Genomic DNA, 23,359 nt, shown 5'->3' with positions numbered 1-23,359 from the left:
ACCACCTTACCCCAACAAGAATGGCCAAGATTTTGAACTCAGACAATGACAGTTGCTGGTGGGTTGTGGAGAAAAAGGAATCCTACTACACTGCTGGTGGGAATGCAGACTAGTTCAGCCACTCTGGAAAGCACTGTGGAAGTTCCTTAAAGAACTGAAAATAGACCTTCCCTAGGATCCCACCATACCACTTCTGGGCATCTATCCTGAACATCATGACCCAGGATATTATAAAGACACCTGCTCAGCTATGTTCATCTCTGCACTATTCACAATAGCCAGGTGATGGAAACAATGCACATGCCCTACTGCAGATGAATGGATACAGAAAATGTGGTGTATATACACAATGGAATTTTACATAGCCAACAGAGAAGATAAAATAATGGCATTCGCAGGGAAGGGGATGAATCTAGAGTGAATCATGTTGAGTGAGACAAGTCAAGACATAAGGAACAAAAGGCACATGGTATCCATCATAAGTGGCTATTAAATCCAAAGAATACAAGAACAAGGACTCAATAACTGCAGACCAAAACTATGGACATGGTAATGGAAATATAAACGTACTATATAGACATAAAAACCTATGACTCTATAGACATAATGTTTTATTTCATAAATTAATATGTTTCTATGACATACAAACCCTTAGCCTAATTTTGATTAAGTTCTAAATACTAAGTCCCAGTGATTGTAAATATAGATTCCTTCCTTGAACACTTGTTTGTTAAACTTGTCATTTAAAATATGATGTAAAAATCAACATTAATAAATTCTCTAATAAAAAAAATTCTCCCTGATCAAACTAGACCAGCTTGGATTTGAACTCCAGTAGTCTGAGTGTAAGACCATGTTCTAACCACCAGGCAATAATAACCCTACTATGTATGAGAGTTCGGATACTGAGAAACATCCTATAAATTGCATTCCATGCACTTTTCCTTCTCTTGTCAAAAGAGTAGGAAATGGGCTTACCATTTAATTAAGCTAAAGCCAAGGCTGTTAATAAGGTTACAGTATTTTGGGCAAAGGGGTGCAAATTTGCTGAATAAATATTAGCCAGGCTCTAGTGACTCATGTTTATAATCCTACCTATTTGAGTAATTGAGACCTGGAAGATTTCTCTTTGAAGCCAACTCAGGCAGAATAGTACTTGACACTTAATCTTTAACCAACAAAATGTCAAACTAAAGGTGTGGATCAAGTGGTAGAGCACCATTAGTATGCAAGATAGCTGAACCAAAGTGAGAGGCCCTGAGTTCAAACCCTGGTATCAGCACAAAAATGAATATATAAATGCCATGATTGTACTTCTAGAAGTAAAACATTAATTACAAGATTTCATCCCTGAATTACAATAAACATTCTTTTGCAAATTTGCTTAGAATGTTTAAAATAAAGCTTGTTTCATCCTATTTTTGTACCACTGTTTCTTGGTTTCTGGCTCAGTAATGCAAAAACCAGTTCGAAATTCAAATCCAATGGATGTACCAGTGGTTATCTCCTTTGAAAAAGGTGAAAGATAGTAATATTGGAGGTGCAATTACATGAAGGAGAATGTGGAAGTGCCACAAAGCAAAGGTATGGAGGGGGAAAGAATGGAGGAATACATGTAGAAACAGTACCTGCCCTATGCTGACCCTTCAACACTGAAGGAACTCCTCTATTTAGGAAACAAGGAACAAGTAGTTTGTAGATCATTGATTAGCTTGGCTTCCAGGTATTGTCAGTATTTAGAAACATCCCAGCCTCCATGAGAAAGGCTGCTTTCCCAGCATTTCTTACCAGCCTGCTGCACCACTGCCTGCCATGTGACTTTCAGACAGTATACTTGTCCTATTCTCCTGGCAGTTCCAAACTGACCCAAGGGGCAGAGACATCTAGACCACCCAAATTAATGAGGGCTATGATCCACATCAAATGCATTTGGGGTAACAGACAGATGGCGGCACCATAATGCCCAACCCAGGGACTCAGCTGAGTTGCATTTCCCCCTTAGTGTTCTGGTATCAAAGAGACCACACATTGAATGTTTGCAAACTTCAGATGAGAAATTCAGTATCAGCATAAGAATATGAAAACTCAGACTCTCCATCCGACCTTTCCTTTCTCAAGACTCAACAGATACACTGCAAAGTTCATTCTGGATAAGAAGAAAACAGAGCTTTGGGAATACTTTCTAAAATATCTGTCCGATTCTTAATCTCACACTGTCTTTTAATAATTTCTACCACCCATTTGCCTACTATCCTTGATGTGTTATCCAGAATTATTTGGATGAAGGATTGCTCAGTGTTTTTAGTCTTTTTAAATAGCCATTCAATGACTGAGTAAAAGAGAACCCTTGCAGTGTGGATGCTGCTGTTGCCAAGGGAAGTCAGGCAGCATGGAAGCTGAGGTAAATGAGATAGGAAGTGTAGTCATGTGACTGAGGCCCCAGAGGTGGGACTTCCACACAGGAGGCTGAGGTCACCAAGGCAGGAAATGCAGGCTGGAGGAGGGTCACCAGGCCTAGAAGTCCAGAGAGGAGGCTTGATGGAGTGTAGGAATAGGAAGGAGAGAAAACATTCTAAAATTTGATCTGGTGATTGATTGACTATATGGCTGAAGGAGATAGCGTTTGAAGGAATCGCAGATGCGGAAGCCAAAAGTAAAGATTTCATTCTATTTAGTGTTGTTAGGGCACATAGGGTTATTCAGGTTGTTAGAAGTAGAGTTTTTTGAAGCCTGGTGCGGTGGCTCACATCTGTAATCCTAGCTACTCAGGAGGCTGAAATCAGATCGTGGTTCAAAGCCAGTCAGGGCACTAAAATCCATGAGACTCTTAGCTCCAATGAACCACCAGAAAACCGGAAGTGGCACTGTGGCTCTAGAGACAGGGAGGTAGCCTTGAGCTGAAGGGCTCAGGGACAGTGCCCAGGCTCAGTTCAAGCCCCACAACCGACAAAAAAAAAAAGAATTATAGTTTTGAAAATTACCATTTAGTGGTTGTTGGGGATGTTAGAGCCGTCAGTACTGATAAGGTTAGGGTGTGCTTTATTAGCTTCAGGTGTTAGTAGGGTTAGGACTGTCTATGGGTTGGGATGGCTATGTCTGTTTTGTGGTTAGGATTAGGGATGTTAGATCTGTTAGGGCTGTTAGGGTGTGGGTTTAGTTTATTAATGTCGGGTGTTATTAGGGTTAGAGCAATGAGGGCTGTTAAGACTATTCGAGTTGCTTGTGAGTATTAGAGTTAGGTTTGTTTGGGCTCAAGGTTGTTAGGGTTAAGGTTAGCTCTATTAATTTCAGCTGTTAGTAAGATTATGTTTTTAGGGCAGTTAGGGGTGCTAAGGTTGTTAGGACTGTGTTTGTTAGGCCTGATAGGATTCTTAAGGTTTGCAAAAAAAGAAGAAGAAGAAAATAATCCATTCTAAGACAAGCTGCATCTGTTGTCCTTATGTGTGAACTGTCTCATAGAATCCAGTATGAAATTTGGGAAGACACTTGTGCAGGGATAATAGAGTAAATCATCACCAACCTTCAGGTGATTGGACTGCTAGTCCACAGACAAGGTAATTAGTAGAACCTTGAGTTTTCTGGGAGCAGCTCGAGAACAGAATTCTTAGCAACATTCAAGACATTGGGGAGAAAGAAATATCCAGTGTGCCTACTACAAGCTATTAACATTAAGAACTAGCCTCACCCTTCCAAGCTCTTCCTCTTACTTCTGTGACTAAAAGTCAAGAAATCGTATCTCTCCACATCCTTTGGCAGTAATTCAGATTTGAAAGAAGGCAGGGGAAGAGAGATGTGGCTCCTGGAAGGTATGTGCTTTGAACATTGTTAGAAAGGGACTTCAGACACTGTCATTGCCCCTTTGATTAAAATTTTTGTTCTCACTTTTAGATTAAAAAAATTTAAATAGAAAAAGAAATAAAAGGAGATTTCCTAGAAGTCCTGGGCACTTTCCTGAGAATCACTGTAGACTAGCTACAGCACTTCATGGCTTGTATGAATCTGGGGTTGTGTGTAGCTAGCAGCAAGCTTTCTTCAACCTTTCTCTCTAATCATCCCAATGGAAGCCTTTTATCTCCTATAATACATTATTCCTGTTCAAAATATGTACAGTGAGATCTGTGTTCATGGACAAACCTCTACAAATAAAGAGTTGTGTCATACAGACAACAGAGACAAAACATTTTTCAGTACACTAAGAGTAAGTGATATGGAAAAAGTAGAGCCTAGGGTCTGTGAGCATAGATAAATTGGGGAGGGGAGGGGAACTTTATGAGCAAAAAAATAAATATCACACTACAGATAAAATGTAAGTGGGTAAAAACAGTGATAGGGGAGAGAGAGAGAGAGAGAGAGAGAGAGAGAGAGAGAGAGAGAGAGAGAGAGAGAGGGAGGAGAGGGAGGGAGGGAGGGAGGGAGGGAGGGAGGGAGAGAGAGAGACAGAGAGAGAGAGAGAGAGAGAGAGAGAGAGAGGAGAGAGAGAGAGAGAGAGAGAGAGAGAGAGAGAGAGAATTATATAGAGACCTAGGCACACTTAAAATCTAAAACAAAAAGCAGAGTAAAAAAGGATGGATCCGGGGCCGGGAAGTTTAGCCTAGTGGTAGAGTGCTTGCCTAGCATGCACGAAGGCCCGGGTTCAATTCCTTGGTACCACATACATGGAAAAAAAAAAGCTGGAAGTGGTGCTGAGGCTCAAGTGGTAGAGCTCTAGCCTTGAGAAAGTCCAAGGACAGTGCTCAGGCCCTGAGCTCAAGCCCAGGACTGGCAAAAAAAAAAAAAAAAAGATGGAACCAAGTGTGATGGTTCCTGGTTATAATCCTAGCACTTAGGAAGCTGAGGCAAGAGGACTACAAATTCAAGTCTAGCCAGGACTATATCATATCTCAGTTTTTAAAAAGCTCACACCTGGGCCTGGAGTTTGGCCTAGTGGTTAAAGTGCTTGCCTAGCATGCATGAAGACCCAGGTTCGATTCCTTGGTACCACATATAGAAAAAAAGCCGGAAGTGGTGCTGAGGCTCAAGTGGTAGAGCTCTAGCCTTGAGAAAGTCCAAGGACAGTGCTCAGGCCCTGAGCTCAAGCACAGGACTGGCAAAAAAAAAAAAAAAAAGCTCACACCTGTAATCCTAGCTACTCAGGAGGCTGAGATCTGAGGATACAATTCAAAGCCAGCCTAGGCAGAAAAGTCATTGAGACTCTTTTCTTCAATTAACTGGCAACAATGCTAGAAATGGAACTATGGCTCAAGTTATTGAGTGTTAACCCTGAGTAAAACAATCTCAGGGACAGTACCTAAGTCCTGAGCTCAAGCCCCAGGACTGGTATTTCCTTTAAAAGCTCCAAACTGGATATGGTAATTCACACCCATAATCCTAGCTAATTTGGGAGACAAAGATCAGGAGGATCACAGTTCAGGAAAAAGAATGCCTTAAAATCAGCAAACAAAAAAAAAGAGAAGAAAAGAAAAATAAAAAATCAGCAAACAAGCCTGACATGGTAGCACACACTATGCTCCCAGTGACATGGATAGAAATGGGAGGGTTATCATCCAGGCCATCCTCAGAGAAAATGCACAAGACACTGCCTAAGAAAAGTAACAGAATTGAACAAATCTGAGGGTGTGCATCCAGTAGTAGAGCACCAATTGAGCATATGTGAGATCCTGAGTTCAAATCCCAGAACTTCCAAAAAAATAATCTGTGAAGACTGGATGTGGTGGCTCATGCTTGTGATCTTAGCTACTCAGGAGGATGAGATCTGAGGATCAGGGTTCAAAGCCAGCCCAGCACAAAAGGACCTGAGACTCTTATCTCCAATTAACTTCTAGAAAATGGGAAGTGGGGCTTGGCTCAACGGTAGGGCAGTAGCCTTGACCCGAAGAGCTCAGGGACAGCACCCAAGCCAAGTTCAAGCCCCATGACCCACACACACACAAAAAAAGGCCTAGATCCCACATTGCAAGAGGCTCCTCTTGCCTAAATGAAGTAGATTCCCAGGATAAAACCACCTTCTTTAGAAACTATACTGATTTCTCTTGGGGGGGGGCACCTATTTCCATTTTACCTCTATGACTATGAGGTTCAGCACATGACTCAATCCTACCTCCATGAGGTCATCACACTCTGCCCAAAGCATCAAGTTGAGGTATGTCACACCTAGAACTCCCCAAAGCAACAGGTTCAGGCACGTGTCATACCTGGAACACACTGAAAAAGATGAGACATTTTTTGAAACTTCTGGTTATAAGTCGGGTGTAAGTTCCAACAGGACCTCAGGCAAGGACAGCACAAGATATCCTGACCTATGGTAGGAAGAGTCTGTCTGGCTTAAATCAGAAGGAACTGAGATTGAGAAAATCCAGGTCGTAAGGCTGGAGATCAAGGCTCTCCTGTGAGGTCATCTGAAACCAGATGTGCTCCTGAACTTTTCTATTAGTTTAACCAATAAATTCCAATTTTGCCTAAGCCAGTTTGGATTGGGTTTTCTCTCATTTGTTGAAAGCATCCTAAGCCACACAGTGAAGTTGTCTGCTGAAAGCTGAGGGAGTAGGATTATTTTCAAATACAAAAAGCAGACTGATAACATGAGCCACAAAGGGCAGGATCTTAACCAATAATCACCTAGTTGGGCCATAAAACAGCTCAGTTTGGCTGAACTCAACCACACAAATGTTGAACCTGAGTCAATAGTTTGGTTTTTAAATTTTTCTGTGGCAACTAAAGGACTTTTTTTTTTCATCACTTGTAATTGCCTTTGTGAAGTATCAGCTGCCTTTGTCTGGGCTCATATGACACCTAACATCTGGACAAAAATTGGAAAATGTGATGTCAGCTATGTGCTTTGTCAAACACAATTACAAACCCTTGGGAAGTTAGAAAATATCTCATAATTGCTTCAGATTTCATCAGAATCATAGACGCACCACATTTGTGACTTCAGCCTTTCAGAGAGTTAAGGAACACAATCTCTGTCCCCCCACTTCTGTTCTACAAGTCAACCCCCATCTCAAATGTGATGTTAGCTCCCAGTCACTTACCACTTCTCCCATGTAGAGTTTTCTCCATGCAAATAGGTCAAAATTCTGCTCCAAGAGCATCTGTTCGCATAGGTCTACTAGTTCTCACCTGGCACCTAAGGGAAAGTAGCCTTCAGGCGCCTCTGGGTAGAAGGTAAATGAAAATGTATATCTGAAAGGGCACATCTGAACCTTTAAATTCATCAAAGATGAAGCTGTTGTTCAAGGTTCCATAACTCGTGTAAGGTCCCACTGCTAGCTGATATGTACTATGAGGCTCAAATCCATGACTTTTGAATGTCACCATAAAACCCAAGTTACCATCATCTGTTGGAACATGTGGGCTATTTGGTTATGTCACTCTTGATGACCATGAAAATATTTAGAGCTGTCTAAAATAGTGTCAGCTATTCTTCCTACGCTTTATCCTGAATGCCCAAAATGTTGAATCTTGGGGAAAAGAGTAGAAAAGTTTCTCCTTAACACTTAACACCTAAGTACCATACATCATGATCCCTTTGTCTACTCACCCTTTCTGGGATTTATGATTCAGATAGCTAACTCACAGCCACTACATTTAAAAGGATTTGTGTGTGAATTTTCATATAGATAATACTGTTTTTCAATTGGAAATATTTGCTATTATGCTGTGGAATAGGATATAATAAAGGCATTTATGATTTCATTTGCAGTAAAAATCAGATGTATGCTTGCTTTATGTAGGGACGATAAAGAGAAAGCTTAAAGCTCTGACTCTGAGTCTTACATTAGTTGCAGGGAGGTAAGAGCCCTGAGACATCTTATAGACTCATTTAGTTCTCAGAGCTGCAACACCACCAAAAATTTCATAATAAAATTGTCATTACTTACTAGTAGTTAGTCATTATCTTCAAATGGAATGCTATATAGTCACATAAATACATGAATCTTAGATGAGATTTATACAAAGATAAAACAATTTTTGTGGGGTTTTTCCCCCTGAATTAACTTCAGAATGAAAGGATTTCATTTTCTCTGTTTCTGAATCTAGGTTTAAACAGGAACTACAAAGAATGGAGTTTGGCTTAAAAATAATATATAACCCCAAAATTGTTCAGCTGTAAGCAATTGTGTATTTGGGGAAAAGAGAAAAGTTAGCTCAATCATTTAAAAGAACATTATCTTTTAAAAGTGGAATTGCAATGCACTGGAGTTTCACAGCTGTAATCCTAGCTACTCTGGTGGCTGAGATCTAAGGATCGAGGTTTGAAGTCAGCTTAGTCAGGAAAGTTTCTAAGATTGTTATGTTCAATAAGCTAGGAAGAAGCTAGAAGTGGATCTATAGCTCAAGTAGGAGAAGCTAGCTTTGAGCAACAAAGCTCAGGGACAAGCCCTGAGTGCAAGCCCCAGGACTGGCATGAAAAATAAATAAAGGATCATAGTGGATCTCATAGTTTCATGAATTGCAAAAGACAACATTCATAATAATTGCTAAGTAACCAAGCACAATATGATATAGGATACACATTAAGTGGTAAGACATGCAATCCACTAGCAAGAATGTTGCCTGTTCCAGAAATAAGTTATTCTTGCACTCCTCCACCTCTGATATGTTTCTGATAGATTTCTTAACAATCTAAGAACTTTGCTTGATGCTCCCTAGGTGCTGTTCCTTAGATTTATCACTCAAGGTTGTGCTCTGTCACATTTTCATTTCCATTTTTCTTTTCTTTTTCTCTCTTTTCATTTTCCTTCTTCCTTTTTTTTATTTGTCAATTGGAATTAAAAGTTTCATGGACTTTTTTGCCTAAGTTAGCCTCAAACCTTGATTCTCAAATCTCAGCCTTCTCATAGGGGTCAGTCTTATCTTGTGTAAGGAATATACAGTTTTTGTTCCTGTAATTCAGCCCTCAAAATCAGTAAATCAATGCCAACAAAATATCTCTTCATTCTAAGAGTCTGGAGTAGAAGGGAGAGATCAGAGACATAGAGTGACAGGGGGAGAGCGAGAGCGAGAGAGCGAGAGCGAGAGAGCGAGAGCGCGAGAGCGAGAGCGCGAGAGAGAGAGAGAGAGGGGGGAGAGTATTATATGTCTGTGTATGCACTTTCTTTCTAAAAATAATTTTAAAAAAACTATTCTATAGGAATGTAGCACAAACTTGTTTCTCTCCATTTTAAGATAAAGTAACATAGATCAAGAAAGAAGACTACTTGAAGTCTTTGATAGTTTTAGATAATTGGGGCACACTGAAGTTTAACTTAATTAAACAGAAAATTTCATTCCATGCACGTAACCTCAAAGTCAGAAGAGCTGGTTAACATCCCAGCTTCACAACTTATTACCTGTGTCAGAAAGAAGTAAACTGCATTCAGTCTCTCTGGGCCCAATTTTTGACAGAACTGCTTGCTTGTATTAGTAAAATTAGGTTTACTTCTGAGTGATAGAAAGTCAAAAAATCTGATTCAAACAAGAAATAAGTTCATTTCATGCACTCATAAAGGATATCTGATGGTAGGAAGTTCAAAGATCCATTGTGTCCCATGACTTCTTGAACTATATTTCATAAGTAGATGTTTTCTATTTTGGGATTCAATATGGTTGCTCCAACTTCAGTGATCACATGAGTATTCTAGTCAACAAGAACATGGGTAAATCATCTCTTCAGAAGTATAATTACATTTTCCGTGAGTCGATCAGAGGCTGGGCACATCCATACCCCTGACAAAGAATTCTAGGAAATAAGTCATTATGTGCACAGTCACGAGTTTACCTAAAAATGAAACATTCTATTATGAAGGAACAAGGTGGGAACTGGAGACTGAAGTTGGAAACCAATGATGCCAGACTGCCACAGTTCTCCTGTCCACATCCCTGGGCTGCTAAAAGGTTCAATTGAGCTATTGTAAGAATTTGAGTATGACTTCAGATGTCATGAAAATTTTGTTCTTACACAGAGATATTTCTAGGTTTTCAAATATAGAGCATATATAGTGTTGATCACTATGTCTGGTGGGGAACCAGGTGCTTGCTGACCTCCCACAAGAAAGCACTTCTGTACTTAACTATGTACCACCATGTTTGCATGGGTACACAACCCATGAGTTGCTCCCAGTAACAATAGACCAGAGTAGGGTTTTCAAGATGGTGTCACTCCTTGAAGACTTGGGACTCTGGGAAGTTCTTTAGATAATACAGTAGTGGAGGAGCTTCATACACTGTTTCTTCCTCTCTCCTTCATGACCTGCTCATCCAGACTTTCCCAGTCCCTGCCCTATTTCCTCACATAGATAGTGTCATTCCTGCAATTCTGGTATGCTTAATCTCATCCCAACATCTGCTTTCCATGACCTACACTAATAAAATATAATAAGTTGTGAAAAATGTAAAATTTTTGAGATCACTTGGGTACAGGTAGCTCATGCCTATAATTCTAGATACTTAGGAAGCTGAGGTCTGAGGGTCACAGTTCAACGCTAGCCTGGGTATGAAAAGTCCATGAGACTCTTACCTCTAATTAACCACCAGAAAACCAGAAGTGGCACTGTGGCTCAAGTGGTAGAGCTCCAGCCTTGAGCTGAAGAGCCCAGAGACAGCACCCTGGCCCAGAGTTCAAGCCCCATGACCAACCAAACAAACAAACAAACAAAAAAAGAACAAACAAAAACTTTTGTTAGTGCTGTATGAGTTTATTTTAAATTGGTAACAGTTTTATCAATTGATATCTCCAACCACATAGGAAATTTTATTCCTTTTCGTTTCATTTTTCCCAACATGGCTATAGAAGTAAAAAATACATAATTTATATTATGCATGCATTAATATGGATGTATACTTATTTCTTGTGATTGTGTCTTTTGAAATTTATGTTACATTTTATTTTTTATTGTATTTTATTGTTGGGGTGATATACAGAGGTGTTAGAGATACACTCATCAGGTAGTGAGTATATTACTTCTTGAAAAGAAAACTTTTGAAATCAAACATGGTAAGTCTAATTACCCAAGTGGAGCCCAAGTTTCCTTTTAAGACCAGCCAGGACAATAATTTAGAAAGTACCCATTTCGAGAAACGGACATGATGGATTAATTTTGTAACCATAGCTACTAAAGAGATTGTAGGTAAGAGACCTAAGGATTGTTCAAACTTAGGACATAACTAAACTAAACCAAGCAAGATAAAATAAAAGGCCTGGGGTATGTGGCTCATCTTGTCTAGCAAGCATGAGGTTCTAAGTTTACCCACACACACACACAAGGCAAGGGGGAGGAGGAGGTGGAGGAACAAGAGGAGGATAAAAAGAAGAGGAGGAGGAGAAGGAGAGGAGGAGAAGGAGAAGAAGGAGGAGAAGGAGAAGAAGGTGAATGGGACAGGGGACTGGGAAGGGGAAGACAGCAAAAGCTAAAGTTTTCACTACTACACTTTCAAACTTTTGCTAAGTAAACACATAAGGATCATCTCATAGGGTCACATAAAAAATTCAAGTTCACTTTGTGGGGGGGGATGTCTGTGAAAGAGAGAGAGAGAGAGAGAGAGAGAGAGAGAGAGAGAGAGAGAGAGAGAGAGAGAGAGAGAGAGAGAGAGAGAGGGCGCGCCAGTAGTAAGACAAACTCAAGCCCTTGAACACCTTGGACTCTTGCTTGGCTTTTTTTCTCTCAAGGCTGGCACTCAGCCATTTAAGCCACACCTCTACTTCCTGGATTATTTTTAATTAGCAGTAGCTGTACCATTGTTTCTTCATAGAAATACAGTACTAGACACTTCACTATAGATTTGGTAGAAATAATTTGTAGCTACATTTTTAACTCAAAAGCATCCAAATGTGTATTTAAAGACTACCATGACAGTCCCTTTATGATTGAACACTGTTCATTCACAAGCCGTTTTTGTCCATCCACTGTGTGGCTAGGACCAAGTTAGAAACTACAGTGATGGACATGAATGCCTACATCTATGCTCAAACCTCCTCACCTTGTCACAGAAACCTTGGTGACAACTAAGCACCAATCACATCACCAACTCCAGAAATCTTGATCAGGGCTAGGCTACTGTTTCAGAATCCAAGGATCCTGCTTAGGACCAGATGTCTGCACTGTTTCCTGAGTCACATGTGCAGATGATCCAGGCACAGAGCAACTTAGACCTCCTGGGGAACAGACATAAAGCAAGAAAGATGCATGCTTGCATTTTTTTTCTCCTTTTCCCTCCATGTGGGAAGAGGTCTGGGAGAAGAGAGGGTTTGAGGAAGAATGATGAAAAGGATGACATTGATCAAGATGCATTGTATTCATAAATTGACATGCTGAACTGAAACCTTTTTATAAAACTACTTAAAATTAATTTAATTTTTTTTAAGATGGCAAGGGTTAGATCTCAGGTGGGGGAGGGGAAGGTCCTGTCATAGGAAGTGCAGAGTACTAAAAAAATCCCCAAGAAAATTATGAAAGAAAATGCAAACTAGTTTCTATTGTTACATTCCCAAGTATCGTTCTAGCAATGTCTGGGGGTATTGTCCTCCACAGTTTTTGTTTGTTTATTTTTTAACAATTCATACAAAGGTAAAAAAAAGTGGATATTCTAGAATCCTCAGCATGCCTCACTTTAAGATTTCCTTTTCTACAAACGAAAGCCATTGAAAAGTCCATTTAGCTACTTTCAATTGTTTTAGATTAATCCATATTACCCACTGAATACATTGAGGACAATAGCTTTAAGGAAAAAAGAAACCATTGTTAAAGGTGTTATAAATTTTAAACATTAGCTTTACAAAATGCACTTCGAAAATATGATATTGTATATATTTTAAGTTTTGCCAAGGTGTGTATTCTTTGTCAGCTTAGGTTTGGTTTGGGCTTTAAACAGAAATTCTACTCTCATATCAGAATCAGTTGAGGACAAAGGAATCCTTAGAGAACCTAAAATTCTTGAAGAAAGACTTTGTCATAGCTATACACTGTTTTGTGTCATCCTCCTGAAAGTCATGGAGCAGATTTAGATTTCCAGATCTTTTTTTTAAAGATGGATGGAAGGGGATGAGCAGGAGATGAACACAAGTAATGATAGAGCAGTGAATGCTGGGAAAAGGGATGAGGCACTGAGTGTCAGCGAGAAACTGAAAGCAAAGGCACCAGACTTTAGGAAGGCAATGAAGAAAATACAGAGCCAACTGTCTTTTATCTTCAAAAACACACAGCTGGAAGAGGGAAACACCTGAACTAATGAAAACTGGTCTCTTCTGGCTTTCTCCTAGGCAGTGAAAACAGCCCAGAGCGTTTCTGGTTGATACAGATGCTTGGGAATTTATTACAGGTTATCCAAATAACTTCCGTCTGTTGTGACATCACTGAGGGTGGGGTTTAAGGATGTGGGTTGGAGCAATATGGCACAGTGCACATGGCAAGTCCTCTCTCCTCTCTGAGCAGTCGTGTTCTGGCAGACTTGGATGCTCGTCATCCAGACTGGCATTGGGCTTCAGTTTAGCTCGGTTTGTCATTTGCTTTGGGATTGGAAGATCAATGATTCAACTTCTGAGGTGAGCACTGTGCTGGCAATGGCTGTGCAGCATGGCTAGGAAGTTGAGGCATATGGAAGGCCAAGGGGTCTCCCAGAAAGTCTTAGGAGGCAGGCATAGAGCAGCCAGAGTAACTTCCTCTTTCCTCAAAGCTCAAAACCTTATGCGTCCTTACAGCAGATCCTAATTGGCTTTGTGTTTAGTGTGAGTGAGCATGAGCTGATCTTTCTTCTTGTTTTTCTGTTTGCAGGTCGTGAGGCTTGAACTTAGGGCCTGGGCACTGTCCTTGGATACTTTTTGCTCCAGGCTAGTGCTCTACCTCTTGATCTGCAGCACCATTTCCAGCTTTTCCTGTGTATGTGATACCAAGAAATCAAACCCAGGGCTTCATGCATGCCAAGTGAGCACTCTACCACTAAGCTACACACCCAGCATGAGCTGGTCTTTCTTAAGAGATTACAGGCTTCCTCAAAGTTAGCATCTGTCCCTTTCTTTGGCTCACAGGGTATCTTTATTAAATGTCTGCTGACTAGCCGAGCAGAAGATGGGCTGCTAGAATAGGATTTGCAGTATTTACTACATAAAAACTCACTCTTTCTGATGTTTTTTATTTGTTTGGATTTTTGTTTTGTAGTCGTGTGTGTGTGTGTGTGTGTGTGTGTGTGTGTGTGTGTGTGTGTGTGTGTTTCTCCTCCCTTCTAATATCTTCCTTAGGAAGAGAACATTGCCAGGAGGTTAAATATCCTTTCACCCTTCTTAACACCTTCTTGACTGTTCTGAGTGTCCTATATTGTTTTCAGGACCTCTCACTCTGGGGTTCTGTTGACTTGCTTTCCTCTGAGATCATTCATTCTCAATCTGCTTTCTCCTCTATTAAAATGAGCTAACAACCATTCATAAAGCATCTACGTTCATTCATTTGACAATTTTTATGGAGCACTTTTCACGGGGCAGTTTCATGCCCTTAGAAGAGAATGGGATCAGTTGCCATTTCTGTGTCCTGAATTTGGGACTGCAAGAGGAGTCAACTCTCCTTCCATAGTAAACATAATGCTGCCAGATAGAAAGCTTTCGATGTTACAGGAACTGCAGAACTGACTCCTACATTTTGGACTTCCAGATTCTGTCTTTATAATCCCTCCTTTAATTCCTCCCCCTCTTCAACAGCTTCTATGTACCACAACCTAACCACATACCATTCTTCTTACAAAAGGACCAGCCTCCAGTCTCTTTCCCTAGTTACAGATTAAATTCCATTTGTGAAAGTTCCCCTGCATTGAAAATCTCTTTACAAGAAGTAAGAGATTTCCAAATCCCAACGACCCCTTTTCTATGATGACATTTCTCTCACACTAGAAGACACTGCTTGCTGAGTAACTGCAAATTTCTTCTGTGATCCCTTCTAAATTATAAATGCCAGCCATTGCAGACACCTTCCTTGGGAAAGCCTGTGTGCAATAAATAAGTGACACCACAAGGATTTTTTTGCCTTACAAAGGCTCTGCTTGACAGAATGAGGAAGATAATGTCTGGAGAAACTAGTCTAGTTATTCTCATTTCTACCTGCTCCACAGTAGGTGCCCCCCCACCTACTAACCAAATTCTTAAGAAGAATTCTCCCTAAGCATGGACATGGACAGGATCCAAGCAAAGGAGCTTTCTGTCTCCATGATCCCCACGTATAACCCCAAAGCATGGTCTCGGCCACACCCAGTGGTCCAGGAAAGCACAGGAGGACCTTGCGTGGGCTTTGCTGTCAGCTCATCTGAAATTTTGCAGGTTGCATCGCATCTGGATAAATGGATGGAGAAGAGAAAGAAGCAAAAATTTGGAATCTAGCAGCATCCTAACGGGCCACAAAGAGTGCCTCTAACTCATCCTCAAGTGGCTTAAATTTGGCAAGTCTCAAAATACTCTTTGCCAAGAACTTCTTTGCTGTAACTTTCAAAACCCATGTGAATTTCAAAGGAAACTTGCTCCTTATGTTTCTGATTCACTTACACTTAACTCATCAGAAAGTTGTTGTGAAATCGACATTTGATGTCCAAGAGGACTTTAGAAGCCCTGCTCTATGTCTTTTCTCCTTTGCCAATGCTAAATGCAATTCCAATCCAGGATCTCCTTCAGTTGGATTGAAACTCAGAACTGAAAGGAAACTCTTGTCTTGACAAAATGTGGTTGTCAGCAAGTAGACAATTGAAACCCATGGGAAAACAGAATTCCCTGAAGCTCCCAGAAACTTCCTCTAATTTTAGACTCTCTGTCAATTCCAAAGTCATGTGAGACCAAAAGTAGAATGCTGATAATACAAATGGACTTTAGACCCCAGCAGAAACCCCAGAGAGAACAGTCACCCCAACGTTTGCTATCAGATAGTTCCACTTGAAGTCTTCAGGAGCGCAGTCACTTCCCCTAGCAATTGAACACTTGCAACCACAAAAGCCTTTGATGTCTCCAAATTCTCCTACCAGTTACTAACTTGCAAAGTAGCCCAGCTTATAGAAGACTAGAACTAAAAGAAGTATCCATTTACCTCATGTATAATATAATCAAAACCAAGCCACATTCAAACTGATAGTGTTGAGGAGGAAAAGGATTTATCAGCACTCTGGTTTCCAGCTGGTCTTTGGTGTGGGCACTGTGGATCTTGGTTCAGTGTCAAATACTAGAAAGGCAAAGCTGGGAGGAGGGGAGGGAGGAGAAGGGACAGGGCAGGTATTCCATACTTGTTCAGGGACAATGAATTCCAAAACCCCAGACATCCTGGGGAATGTAGCCAGAGCCTGTGGGCTAGGAGAAGAGAATGATTGGGGCACCAGGACACTTATTAGCCAGACTTTTTTCAGACCAAACTCCTAATTCAGCATCTCTACCTTCCTGCCAGGGCAGAACAAAGACTCTTCAGATGACAGAGATCAAGACTAGGTCATGATGAGAAGAAAACTCACTCCCCGGCAATTCCCTCCTTTACCTCTGTTCTCTCTACCCAATCTCTATATTTTTTTAAAATCCTGCTCATTCTAAAATTGTGTTCTACAGTATTTGCAAACTAAATTTTCATTTAATCATCTGAGAAAAAATGTGCTTTATAACCTCCTAGGAGTTCTTTCAACTACCCCTTCCTGAATCTTAACATAACTTGAACCATTTCTAACAACTCCCTCTTGGCTCAGTAAACTTGCCATGTTTTCCCCCCTCCCCCCTCTCTTTATTTTAAATTGTGCAAACAATTAGACATTTTGAAAACGGCATACATCAAGTACAACAAGTCAGGTTCTAATTACTTTAAAACATTTATAAGCCCTGCTGTCAAAATCAGACCTCCTCCCTTGGGCATGTATCATTCTAGCAAAGTTGTGCTAGCAGCATTCTAGTCAGACTTAAGTATCTATTTACTTAACTGAATAGGTACAAGGGATGATGACTGGGTCAAAAGTGTGATGTGGGGGGGGTTAAAGAGCAAATACTGGCTACAAGATGCCAGCATTGAAGAAATTGTAGATGAAATGCATCTTTAGAGGTTTGTAATGAAGTTCACATTTGAATTACCAAATAATCTTCCAATTTTTATGCATAGTTTTCAGTGACTGTAACAAAAACATGATGTTGTGCTCATGCTGAGGGAACTGTACTTGCTTTCCTTGTTTACATTTGCAGCTGTAAACACAGACTAATCCAGACTTGCTTGGAAGCAAATTCCCCATTGTTTCCTACATTCACCATGTTGAGAAATCTAGAGTTTCATTCCTTTCCTCAGAGTCTTTTTTTTTTTTTTTGCCAGTCGAGGAGGGGCTTGAACTCTGGGCCTGGGCGCTGTCCCTGAGCTCTTCAGCTGAATGCTAGCCACCTCAGCTGAAGGCTACTTGGGCCACAACACCACTTCCTGTTTTCTGGTGGTTAAGAGTCACACAGACTTTTGTGCCCAGGCTGGCTTTTAACCACAATCTTTAGATCTCAGCCTCCTGAGTAGCTAGGATTACAGATATGGTCTACTAGTGCCTGGCCACAGTCTTATTCTTTACAGACTTACCCCTGCGTAGCTACTTTTTAAGGCCTGACCTCTTTTGGTCTACCAAAATGCCAGTGCAAGTCTTTCTTAATTTTTAACTCCTCTCACTTCAATCAAAGGTTTTATTTTTGTTTTACTTGTTTTGTTGCCAGTCCTGGGGCTTGAACTCAGGGCCTGTGCATTATCCCTTAGCTTTTTCACTCAAGGCTGATGTTCTACCATGGCTTTTTGCTGGTTAATTGGAGCTCAGAGTCTCAGAGACTTTCCTGTTTCAAATGGCAGTCTTCAGGTCTCAGCCTCCTGATTAGCCAGGATTATAGATATGAGCCACCAACACCAAGCTAGGGAAAAGGGTTTTTTTAAAAATAGAATTTTCAGCTCTCTTAGTTATCCCAGCCATTAACTGCAGTGACAGTTAGTGACATTTAAACTGGTTTCATGGAATTAATCAGAGAAAGGCTGAAAGAGGGTACTGAACAAGAGAGACAAAGGAAAGAACAGCAGAGAGAAATAGATGATGAGCAGAAGAAATTTAGAGAAAAAGATGAAAAATATTGAAAAGCAAATGCAAGCAAGAAAACAGACCATTAAACATATTAAACAGAAACAGAGCAAACAATGTGAATGTGAGGCGGGAAAGAAGAAGGATTAACTTTAGAGTGACTCTGCCTGTGTACAAATGTGGATTCCAGAAATAAAATTCCCCAAGTGCATATTTTTGTGACCAAATAATACCTATTCTGCATCACAGAATTCACACACACACACACACACACACACACACACACACACACACACCCCTGGCTCACAGCAAACAACACCAGATGGTGTCACTCAGTATGCCCTGTGGGAGAAAAGACTATTCTGTAGCCATCCTTTGAGTCTCCCCTTCATACCAGTCTCAATCCCACCACCATTCTCACTCCAGCCTGGCCACACACCCGCTCAGATCACAGAGAGGCTTTCCCTCAGTGGTACTAGCAGGGATCAGGGTAAGGCACAAAGTCCCCAGTTGGCACTTGTGTTAATAACTTGAACTCCCCCTAGAAAAGATGCATGAATGGAATCTGGTAGCCATGTAGGCCAAGGTGAAAGGTTAAAGTAAAGGTATTGGCATATAGATGGTTTCTCAGCAGTACCAGGCAGACAGAAAAATGCCAGACACTGCAGACCCTGTAGGCAGCTTTTCACAGGAAGTAAAAAGCATAAGCATTGGGTCTGGATTTGTGTAAGATATGAAACTACCTTCTCTCCTTTATGGCTCCTTTATGGTTCTCTGTCCTACCCAGATGTTACTTTCTCATGAAGAAGCAGCTCAGGAGAGGCCACCAGAGGAGGCAACTTGAATGATCACATCTTCCAAATAAGGGAGATCTCTACTCCATGGGCACTTCACTGACACGCACTGAGATCTGATCCACTGTCCAGATTCTATTACTAACCTACATGTTTGACAGCCTTATGACATCTGTTTCTAATACAGATATTATTTATTTTATTCCTCATCATTTCCTGTTAAGATAGAGATAAATATGACCCCAAGGTTCTGAAACTGGAACAAATATTCAAAATTCTAGAGACTCTGAACTCAACAAGAACATCTTCATGTACATAGGGCATTTTCTCTGTAGGAGGGGGGAAAGGGGGAGTCTGGGGAGGGGTACTGAGATGTGAACTTATGTCTTTCTACTGGCCAGACAGATGCTCTACTTCCTGAATTATGCCTCCAGACTTTGGGCTTTTGAGATATGGTCTCCCTTTTTGCCTGGAACCAGTAGGAACTGTGATTTTCCTATAGCTGCTTCCCATCATAGGTAGCAGGGATGGTAAGCACACACACACTTTCTGTTGAAATGGGAAATCAGGAAGTTTTTGGTCTTGGACTGCCATCTTCCCTGTCTTCCACCTAGTTGCTCTCAGGAATGAGTCAGAGTATCTGGCTATACATAGAGCTATCTTTAGAGCTAGTGAAAATGCAGAGTGTAGTTGTTTTATTTTTAAGATAGGGCACTGCCACTGAGTTGACAAGAGACAAACAGGTGGGTGCCAGTTCTTTGAGATATTGGAGGCTTTTAATTATTTTGCTAAACTTTACAAATGCAAAGACCCCAAAAGAAGACTTCAGAAATCACAAATAACCTTTTGTTTAATAAAATAAAAGTTCATTTTTACAACATAGATTTGAGACAAAGGTCCTGAGGGAGGGGGTGGGGGAGGGAAACTGGGAGAAAAACATGGGTAAGGGGTATCAATGTTCAGGAAGTAATGTAAGACCCAGAGTGTGGCCTAGTGGTAGAGCCAAGCATGCCCAAAGATCCGGGTTTGATTCCTTAGTACCACATATACAGAAAAAGCCAGAAGTGGTGCTGTGGTTCAAGTGGTAGAGCGCTAGCCTCGAGGAATGCCCAAGGACAGTGCTCAGGTCCTGAGTTCAAGCCCCAAGACCGGCAAAATAAAAAAAAGAAGTAATGTATCCACTATCTGATGAATGTAACTATAAGCCCTCTATATATCACCCGGACAATAAAATACAATAAAAAAATAAACAAATAAACAAAGGACTGATAAGTAATGGTCTGTGCAAATATGTGTAGCCCATTCTTTTAGTGTGTGTGCCAGTACTGGAGCTTTTTCCACTAAAGACTGGTACTATACCATAGCTCCACTTCCTGCTTTTTGTTGCTTAATTAGAAATAAAAGCCTCATGTATTTTCTTGCCTGGGCTGGCTTCAAACCATGATCCTCATATCTCAATGTTGTGAGTCACTAGGATTACAGACATGAGCCACCATGACTGGCTACGTACATTTATTTATTCATTCATTTATTGTGGGTCATGGGGCTTGAACTTGGCCTGGGTGCTGTTCCTGAGCTCTTTGGGTCAAGGCTACTGCCCTACCCTTGATCCAAGCCCTACTTTCCATTTTCTAGAGGTTAATTGGAGATAAGAGTCTCAGGTCCTTTTGTGCCCGGGGTGGCTCTGGCTTTGAACCTTGATCCTCAGATCTCATCTTCCTGAGTAGCTAGGATTACAGGCGTGAGCCACTGTGCCCAGCTAAGCTACATTTATTTTGTTTCGTTTTTTTGTTTTTTTTGGTTTGCAAAAATTTTATTGAGAATCAAGGTTCATCAAGATGATTGATCTATGCCTCTCTCTCTCTCTCTCTCTCTCTCTCTCTCTCTCTCTCTCTCTCTCTCTCTCTCTCTCTCTCTTTTGCATGCACACGTGCGCACTCTTTATTTTCATCTCATAGTTTGCTATAGATCTGTTTAATTGGAACACACCTATTTTGGGTCTATATGAAAGCTCTAGTTATGCTTAGTTTTAGTCATTCTAAAAGATTTCACACTTTTAGCGCCGTGCTACATTTATTTTTAAAGTAGAGTTAAATTTATAGCATATTAAACTAGAGAATCCTCGTGTCTAGTCACTCCATGAAAAGGAAAAGAAGCTACAGCAAGGTGTTTAAATTAGCAGAGAGCTGAATCCTTTGATAGGTCCAAGGCAAAACTCTATTTACTCAGGGAAATTGAATGAAAAATAGTTTTACTATGTTTACTTTCAATGAAGCAAATGAAAGTCACAAGAAATGTAGGGAGCCATGGCAAAACAGGACATAAGACCTTTCTGGTTATCTCATAAAGCCATGAGAGCTATTTCATGAAAGATACACATGCACACTGTTTGCAAACATCAAGAAGTTTTCAGACCCCTTAGGGCCTCCTAGAGAGTTCTCTGGTAAACAATAACACAACCATCTTTGAAGTCTACCAAGATATTTGGGAAACAGGAAACTGGAGAACAAGACAGTTATGTCATTCAGCACAAAATAATTGCCCAAGATTATTTTTCTCCAATAGATGGTAATAGACATGCTATGAAATCCAAGCTCCTGTGCCCAACTTAAGTATAGATAGACTCAGCTCACTCAGTTTTGTTTTTTGTTTGTTTTTTTTGCGAATACTCTGTCAGATACAGGGCCATTCTTCAAGGATTTTTACATGTGAAGATCATTTTGAACAATTTTGATGCCTCTAACTCAATCAATTCATATGGGCATAAAAATAATTTGTGCTCAAGTGCTCTCCCAGGATTCTGTTCCAAGTGTGGCAATTTCTTTCATTTGGCTGTCGGCCTGGGGGACATTTTCCTGCTAACAGCCTCTGGTGGGCTCCATCTGGAACCTTTGAATCTCTGGATAATTTGCATTTACGTTAGGTTGAGACCGTTCCTAGTTCCAACATTGCTGTGTCAGAGATGGAGCTAGGTGCCAAATTTACTTAAGAGGACTGAGATTTCAATATTTCTGATTCTTAAGCCAGGGAGGATTTACTTTCTGAAGGAATGAATTCTCCCAAGAAAAAACAAGCTAGAAAAATGTTCCATCTTGCTAGTCATTAAAGAATTGTAAGTTGGCATTGGTGGCTCACTCCTGTAGTCAAAGCTGCTCAGGAGAGTAACTTCAGAGGATCTAAGTTAGATGCTAGCGTAGGCAAAAGAAAGTCCATGTGGCTCATCTTTAGCTAACTAGTGAAAAATGAGAAATAGAGCTGTGGCTCAAGTGGGAGTGGCAATAAAGCTCAAGAATAGTACCTAAGCCCTAATTTCAAGCCCCAGTACCAGCACACACATAATAAGGAAAGAAAAGGAAAGAAGGAAAGGAGAGAGGGGGATGCGGAGGGAGGGAAGTGAAGAATAAAAGAATTAAGAGTAAATTATAAAATATTTTAAATTAATATGTAAGCGTTACATTCTAAAACTTCTTCACATCCTTACTCCAGACAATGAATTTATAGGGATTAAGAGATACATTTTATACATTCTTATTTTCAAGTATACTTACAGAGTAGCTTAAGTTTTATGTAAGTCGAGGTGAGTTAGCTTATTTTGTAGTAATAAACAGTGCCAAAATCTCAATGCCATAAACTTCTGGCTTATTTCTTGCTCAGCCCATGTTACACTGGGGTAAAGTAAACATCTCCTCTCCCCCTGTCTCTCAGACTGAAGGAACAGCACCATTCCAGCTGTGGACACCATCAGGAAGAAATAAAGCATGCAAATGGCATGCATCCTGGATTGTAATGCTTTCACCATGTATGTCTTCTCTCATTTCATTAGCCCAAAGAGGTCATGTGGCCATACCATACATAGTTGCAGAGAAGAGAGAAAGTGTAATCCTCCCATGTGCCAGGAAGCAAGAAATATTAGCAAATGCCCTAATGACTACCACAGTGCTAAAGTAAATGGCTTAGAAAGCATAGCACAATTATATGTGCAGGATGTAGATGACTTTTCTTTAGTGTTCAACAGGTAAGGGAGAGATCAAGCTTATACATGGTAGTATTAGTCTAAGGAGACAGAAAACAGTCTTCATATTTCCTAAATGCATATTGTACTTCAACAGCATTTCTATGGCTGTTCTATGTTTCATGAAACATGTGGATCAAGTCTCAGAGTACTAGAAGTATAATGGTGAGTGTATCATTCATACAAAGGCCACTAGACAAAAATAGATAAATTATTATACAATATTCCCATCACAAAACCCGTGCATATCACCAAAAGCAACTGATGCTAAGACTCACAGGTAAAATGGACCTAATGCTTCTGTTTATGCCCAACTATCTTTCTGTGTGTGCTTTGGAAGTTTTTAAGAATTTACAATTCTGATTTCTAATCAAGTATACTGCTTAACCTCTGAAATCTAGTCTCCATGTCTGTGTTTATTAATTGTCTCATTCTTTCTTTCCTCTCTTTCTTTACACACCTCCCTGCCTGTTGGGAAAATTCAGCCTCATTCTTCTAAAAGTTGCACTTTGACTACCTAAGGGAAGAGTATAATTTCCCTTCT

General features: G+C 40.5%; 1 long non-coding RNA gene across 2 annotated transcripts in view; it reads left to right on the top strand.

The window, feature by feature from the left end:
* Positions 1–23,359, top strand: part of LOC150059988 (uncharacterized) — a 40,944-nt gene that overhangs the window by 6,598 nt on the left and 10,987 nt on the right. The window contains exon 3 of one of the 2 annotated variants that reach the window (XR_016536417.1): positions 16,383–16,501. The exons of the other annotated variant lie outside the window; for it this stretch is intronic. This is a non-coding gene — a long non-coding RNA (uncharacterized LOC150059988). Of the gene's footprint in view, positions 1–16,382; positions 16,502–23,359 lie in introns of those variants that run through there. 2 annotated transcript variants of the gene reach the window in all.

Source organism: Megascapheus bottae, chromosome 8 (assembly GCF_031878675.1).
Source record: "Megascapheus bottae isolate mThoBot1 chromosome 8, mThoBot2.hap1, whole genome shotgun sequence".
Taxonomy (NCBI): domain Eukaryota; kingdom Metazoa; phylum Chordata; class Mammalia; order Rodentia; family Geomyidae; genus Megascapheus; species Megascapheus bottae.
The sequence above is the reverse complement of the archived record's forward strand: the minus strand, read 5'-3'. Positions and strand labels throughout refer to the sequence as shown.